Source organism: Ctenocephalides felis, unplaced genomic scaffold, assembly GCF_003426905.1.
Source record: "Ctenocephalides felis isolate EL2017-DRISC unplaced genomic scaffold, ASM342690v1 CF-g0.4_SCAFFOLD_01428, whole genome shotgun sequence".
Taxonomy (NCBI): Eukaryota; Metazoa; Arthropoda; class Insecta; order Siphonaptera; family Pulicidae; genus Ctenocephalides; species Ctenocephalides felis.
Window position 1 is genome coordinate 92,998 of NW_020537582.1, and position 8,145 is coordinate 101,142.

Consider the following 8,145-nt stretch of genomic DNA (forward strand, 5'->3'; position numbering starts at 1 on the left):
GTACGACTACATTATTGGAACATCGTGACCCGAATTGTGGCTTAGGGCGCTGGGGGTCGACGCCTATGCAGATGACATGCCGGATTGAGGAAAAGTCAGCCTACGGGAGGAGAGCAAACCGCAGATCGGACAAGTTGGAATGCGCCATCGACGTCTCATCCGGGGAGCAAACAATAATTATAATTATTGTTTATGCTATATATAATTTACTCCTACTTATATCAAGAAGCGATAAGAGCCTCCGTGGCGCAATTGGCTAGCGCGTTCGGCTGTTAACCGAAAGGTTGGTGGTTCGAGCCCACCCGGGGGCGTAAAGTTGTTATTATTTATACTCTGGAATATTTTTTTTTTATTTATTTTTTATTGGCTTTGTAAGCTTGTACATTGGCCATTATTTACAGAATTTCACATCTACAAAAATTAAGACTAATATATATATATATTGTAACAATTGGGGTTGAAGCCCCCTTCTTGGGGTATGCAATGGCTGCCAAATATTATATTCTAGCCTTGCAACCCCATTACGAAGGAGGTTACTTCAACACTCCAATCGCCCGCTAAAGTACCTGTAATTACCTGTGGGGGTTAGTAGCTACTATACGAATGAAACCAAGATTACTTTTATAACTAAATCTATTAAAATAATTAATAATACATTCCGCATGTATTTGTGGAACATGACCGTACTTGCATACGGTCATGTTCCCTAACTAATACCACTTATTCTTATATCATGGTATATATACTTATATGGAGATATGAGGGGAGAATAGCTACAGCTTATAATCTACATTATCTGACCTTTAAGCTGGACCTGTCTTGTTGCACAACACACACACAACTAACACTAACGTATCCCAAGGCGTTCGCCTATGGGATACGTCTTCGTTGGCTCTAACTTCTTAATTGCCAGGATCTCCGGAGCGTCTCTCTGATGGACCCCAAGAACCAATGGATAGTTAGGGGTAGTGGTAGGGATGGTGTACCCTGGGGGTTGACGACCATCAGGCGAGAATAATTATCAGTACGACGATAATTATGATTATCGTCACACGCCCCCCTGTCACACCAGAGCCGCCCTCGGCTCTAAAAATTGTTGCTACTTCTCAACGATGTATGAGGTCCCCGTAGCGGTATCCATAATTGTTGGCCGTACGTCCAGAGCCTGGTTTACTTAATATGAATTTGAGCGTAGACTGTAGTTGTGGGTGTGTGCCTTCAGTAATTGTGCTTTCGGCCAGATATATGACGTCTTGGGTTCCTAACTAGCTATTCCCCCATTTGTTAACAAAGAAGGTTGATGAACAACAAACAAAAAGAAATCAATAATAAACATCACAAGTATTCAATAAAAACATATATAAATCGACAACCATAATCTGTAAGACAAATATCAAAACTAGATATATATATATATGGGTCAATTTGACTTTCAACTAAACTTAATTAATTTTGTTTTCCAATAGCTCGTGTTTGAGAAAAAAAAAACTGTACTTATATGAACTTCAAGTCGCGATTTTATTTAAATTAGACGAAAGAAAAACTACAATTTATATATAATGCTACAATACAAAAAAAAATTACACGTGGAAAGATTAAGATGTTACTAAAAAGAGAACGTTTTCTTGTACAATTTTTTTTTCGGAACACGCTATCTTGAAAACAAACCTAACCTATGTGTGTGTGCTGTTACCTATTATCTTGGTTGTAGTATTAGTTATTATGAAATATACGTAACCCGAAATCTAAGTTAGTTCGCCAGAATCGATGAGCCCGATGATATGGACAATATAAAGTAATGCGTGAAAAACATAAACAAGTAACTAATGTGACGATAAACAATAAGAAAAAAAAAATTACATTTGCTTTAAGCTAAACTCGATTACTTAAATCACTAGATGACTAACGAGCGCGACATTTACAGTAATTCAGCCTCTACTGGTGTGATTGCCCCCCAAACACAAGACCACAGATGGGGGCTAAGATCTAGTTATCCTTCTTGCTCCCCCCGCAGCGCCCCAACCATAATAACACTAGACCGACCGCTTATGCCCACCCAAAAACAATGGCACTTACAATCACCTGTGTAAGCGGGACACACCCAGAGTTCCCCAGCTCGGCACAAGGGCCCTCAAAGGTTGTCCCCTTCGCGGGGAAATGGCGACGTGCGACCTATGGCGCCATTCCAGTCTCACTGAAGGTACCTTCGCAAATAATCCTATAATTTCATACAATAATTGTCACATATATTCAACGGCTGCGGGTTTGATTGAGGGCGGTTTCCCCGATTGAAACCGTACGCGTCCATCGATTCGGACATCTTAGTGGTCCTTGCTCGTGGACAACTGGGCCCAGCTTTAAACAATAATAATCTCAAATACACATAACAAAAACGTACATCCGATATGGCGTCCCGATATAAGCCTGCAGACTTATATTTATACAATTTACGTTGCAACAACCTACTCTCCACAAACAAAAATCCCACTATAACTTCCGTGCACCATGACGACTAAATATCCTAACATATTCTAAAACTTAATTCTACAACCTATCTAAGGGAGGGGGAGGGAAATCTTAAAACTAAACCTTATATTATTATTATATTTAAAAAAAAAGTAAATGATTTTTTTCTCAATCATATACTTCTACGCCGAAGAAATCTTTTACTCTACAAAAATGAATCGTGTCATATCAATCTAACTACTTATGAAACGAGTCCGGTCGTTTCATGAGACAGCGTTACTGCTTGTCCCGGCCGCTCGGACTAAAGCTACGTCAACCGACGGCCGAGTTGGCTACGGTATATTCATATACAAAAAAAAAATACTATTGAAAATAAATCATTAAAAAAAAAGGTGGTGAAGGCTTCGACACGATCCATCAGTTTATATATTCATCTATATAAACTGAACTTCCTTATTCTTGATTCTTCATCAAGCTCTTCCTATCTCTAATAACCCATTCATGTTTGCTTCTTTTCTTAATTTCTTTCATTAATTTTATTTGCCATATCGGACCCCTTAATCAGGATTGGGCGGTCAAAAACACGAGCCAATAACTATTGACGAGACAGAATTAAAGTATTTTCAATAAAAATAAAATCGTATTTTGTCCATATAAAAGGGCGTCACGAAAATTAAACAACACGCCGACGGTATAAACTAACGCGATAATACACTACAAACGTTCGTTTGGTTTGATTTACGGTGACATTATCAATAAACAAAAAAACAACACGACGAAAATAATAGTTTACCTCGAATCATTCTCATACTTAACATAAAACTATTATACTTGATACATATACAATCGGGCACCATAACATAATTAACTTTTTAAATTTGCCCTCTATACTCTCATTACCTTGTAGCAAAGGCTATAAACTCTATCCGTAAACCAAACCAAACCTTTCGCGACGTACGGCTAAAAAAAACGACACAACGATATATACATATATAACACAAAACATTATTCAAATATATTAAAATGGCGAACAAAACGGATAATGCAATAATGATAAATAGGATACATAGGTAAGAACAAATCGGTTACGCGTATGATATAAAAACTAAGTGTTATGGAATAATAAAACATTAAAATTAATAAGAATTAGACAAATGCGAAGAAAAAGAGCTACTTGATAAAAAAAACTGCGAAAGAGTGTCACTGGCCGTTCTAGCTGTATGACGCACACAACCAGAGCGTTTATCCAACCGTCGGGTACAGGTCCGTACTTGGCAAGACCGAGTGAAACCCTTACCAGTGTCCCTGCGCCCGCAGAGATATGACTTCTAAAAGACACTTTGTGCCTGCAATCTGCTCTAATTAACGAAGGTTGGCTAGTCCTTTCGTTACCGTGCCGCATACGATGTATAACTAGACTGGTCGCGATAGCCGTTGTAATCGTTATGCAAAGAAATCATATCCCAATCCTACTATTAGTAGAATCGGTTGGATAAAGCCGCGAATAGAGCACCAGACAATGGTGACCCGGCAGAACTGAGGCCAACATTAGTACGCGTAATCATAACAAAAAAGGAAATATTTAAAAAAAAAGAAAAACCTTATCCAAATTATTAAAACTAATTCATTATTGCATCATCTTACAAAAAAAAACACGAAAATACACGACGTTAAAATATAAAATATAAAAAAAAACTATACTAATACTACAAACCAATTACTCTATACCTACTTATTACACAACAATCCAGCTGGTCAGATATGAATAGCATGCCTATGTTTCAACTATTTGAAAAAAAAACTAAGTCCTTGTTAAACTAACAAATCCGATTCGGCACTGTCTGCCTGGCTCAAAAAACTTTGACTCTCTGCACGCGTTTCGTACGCGCCAAACATCTCACCCCGTGAGTTTCTCAAAATTCTTACACTTTTACACATAGGCACGCTAGTCTTTATGCTAATTCTCCCCCGTAACATTACTTAAAAATAAAATTAGCAATAATAGCAAGTTGTTAAAACTTGTTAAATTGCTAATCCTACACTTGACTAACAAAAGTGACGAAAAACTTGACTTATTCGGATAACTTTCAAAAACTTTTAAACTGATTAATTTATTATAAAATAATTTTCAACTTAAATTAAATTTTTCTATATAAAATAAAAAGTAAAAATTCTTATCTTATGAATCTAGTTGAAAAAAAGTTACCAAGTTTTTTAGCTAAACTCACATAAGAGTTTAATTTTAACGATAACATAAAAAAACATGAAATCCTTTCTAGTAAACATTAACATATTTAGAAAATCCTTTAATCTATATAAGTAAAGAAAAACTTAATATTTTTTCTACAACTTTCTTGGTCTACATAATATTCGGAACTAATAATTAAAAAAAAATCACAAATAAGAAACAGACTTTTTTTTTTTTAATTATGGTAGACCTTAACTTAATTCAATTATCCTAACTATTTTAATAATAGCGCGTAAAAAGTGAAAAGTAATCTTGCCTCATTCGTCTTTAAAATCGAAAAATTTGGTAATTACAGGGTTTGTTAACAACCGCGAATAAAAAGAAAACTAGATCAAAAATAAATGAAAACCGCTAAAACTATTTGTGTTTATCTGTATTTATATCCGTACTTATGTTTAAAAATATTATTAAAAATGACAACAAAATGCATTATGCGCGCGAACATTTTCAAACCGTTTAACAATCACTGAGTGTGAGTATGAAATTTTGTACTTGTACGCCATGCCTGTGTCGCACAGGTCAGGTCAAAATCACTGAAAAAAGGATACTTGAAAGTTAAATTTCTCCGAAAAATGGCCATGTGTTTTGCGCGACCAGGCGTATCTGCGCTAAAGTGTCCCAAAAGCAAAATATCTGAGCTTACGAGAAAAAATATATTCGACGATTGGAATATTATTTTATAAAAATTAAAAATATTTTTGTGGATATATTGCGATTTTTATAATAAAAAGAATAAAATGAAGTAAAAAAAAGCAATTACATCTACGATTATGTGAAAATATAATTTATTTATTTATTCATTTTTTATTGCTTTCTATTCGAGCATAATAATTGAATAATTTGTAATTCTGTAAAACAAAATTGGGTAGAAAAAATAAAATTAACTTAATAGAGCAAGAATTAAAATTGAATTCGATAAGAAAAAAAAAATACAATATTGTTAATTTATAAATTTTATACTATTGAATATTCAAAACTATTTACAACGTACCAAAAAAGAACGCGAAAAAGATAATAAAGTTTAACAAATACATTAAAATACAGCATCTCATAAAATTTCACACTCACGCCTTATTTAAAATCAAATCAATGATTTATAATTTCAAAATATTGGGAAACGCGCGCTTTTAAGAAACAAAACTACAGATAAACACATGTAGCGATACATATACCAAAAGACACACACATAAAGAAATTTCGCGACGTTTAAAATTTGATTTATTTCTACAAACTTCAATAAAAATTACGAACACATTAAAATACAACCGTACACATAAACAGTGGGAGCTACTCGCTTGGTTTTTTTTATTAAATATTATTAAATATAAAATAAAAAAATTGTAAGTTGGGGATCGAATGCGTTTTCACCATTGTAACAATTGGGGTTGAAGCCCCCTTCTTGGGGTATGCAATGGCTGCCAAATATTATATTCTAGCCTTGCAACCCCATTACGAAGGAGGTTACTTCAACACTCCAATCGCCCGCTAAAGTACCTGTAATTACCTGTGGGGGTTAGTAGCTACTATACGAATGAAACCAAGATTACTTTTATAACTAAATCTATTAAAATAATTAATAATACATTCCGCATGTATTTGTGGAACATGACCGTACTTGCATACGGTCATGTTCCCTAACTAATACCACTTATTCTTATATCATGGTATATATACTTATATGGAGATATGAGGGGAGAATAGCTACAGCTTATAATCTACATTATCTGACCTTTAAGCTGGACCTGTCTTGTTGCACAACACACACACAACTAACACTAACGTATCCCAAGGCGTTCGCCTATGGGATACGTCTTCGTTGGCTCTAACTTCTTAATTGCCAGGATCTCCGGAGCGTCTCTCTGATGGACCCCAAGAACCAATGGATAGTTAGGGGTAGTGGTAGGGATGGTGTACCCTGGGGGTTGACGACCATCAGGCGAGAATAATTATCAATACGAAGATAATTATGATTATCGTCACAATATATATATATATATATATATATATATATATATATATATATATATAAATCCACATGCATAATACTCATTCACACACATATATACATATATATACACGTACATATACATATATATACACATACACATACGCACACATATGCACAAAAACATATACATCTAATTTTAATTACACTATGTTGATCTCTATATCATTATTCTAGTTTCACTTATATACTCGTATATAGCATCATACGTTACAGTGTCTGCCAACATCAGTCTCAGGTTTGTGGGAAGTGGGATCCTCAGTTTTGTTAATTTATTCCATAGTTTTTCTCTTTTTTCCTCCATATGTCTACACTCCATAATTAGGTGATTGGCATCTGCATTATTTGCTTCGCCAAGACAAAAACAGTACGGATTGATGTTAATTCCGATCCTATTCAAGTGAAAAGGCGTAAGGGTGTGATTGGTTCTCAGACGATTAAAGATGCAGTAAAAATGACGACTCCTCGTAAATTTGTCGTACCATGGTTTGACGGGAATTTTTTCTTGTATGGCTGCATAAAATTGTCCTTTTTCACGAGATGACTCTTGGAATTCCAATTGCCACTTCTTATATATTTTTGCCTTAAAGAGGTTCTTGATATCTTGGAGGGATATTCCATCTTCTACGATTATACCCGTGCTTATTGCATCTTATGCTCCTTTGTCAGCAGTTTCATTCCCTGTTACTCCAATATGACTCTTGATCCAAATTAAGTAAACGGATTTTTTTTTTGAGAGAATGTAATGTATATGATCAAGAGTATCTAACACTAAAAAACTTGGGTCTCTGCCTATAGATAGCAGGCTCTCTAAAGATGATCGGCTATCACTGAATACAACTGTTTTCTCTAAGCCAAGTGTGGCGATGTTCCGAATACATTTGTTTATGGCGTACATTTCAGCTGTATAAATCGACGCATTTATATCTAACTTATATTTAGTATATATGTTAGTGTTCTGATGATAGATGCAAGCACCTACGCCCTCAGAACCTTTTGAACCATCTGTGAAGAAAACCTCGAAGTCTGGAAACGTGTTTTTAATTTTATCTTCAATTTCTAATCTATACCCCCAATCAATTGGACTGCTATATGTATTACAAAATTCCATCTGTATGATATTTTGAAGGTTTGTAGTCGTGATTTCATAGTCGAAGTAGAATTTTGTTGCTTTGTTTTGTTCTTCTAATGGCTTGCATTTGTATTCTGTTTCTGAGAACACCGACATAAGTATAGGTTTCTTCTTATTTTGCCAATATTGTCTGTTCTGACGGTTGTTAGCACTACTAATTTTTTGTATCACCTCTACGTTGTTAGATCTTATTCTGTCAATAACGAATTTTGTTGCTAACAGTTTCCTCCTCAAATGCAGAGGCATTATGTGTGCTTCCACATGTAAGGCGTTAATGGGCGTTGAACGCAAAAC

General features: G+C 34.9%; 1 non-coding gene across 1 annotated transcript; it reads left to right on the forward strand.

Annotated features, from left to right (window-relative positions):
• The first annotated feature begins 237 nt into the window (after positions 1-237).
• Trnan-guu lies at positions 238-311 on the forward strand. Its single transcript has one exon. It is a non-coding gene; the product is annotated as a tRNA-Asn (tRNA).
• Positions 312-8,145: the final 7,834 nt, after the last annotated feature.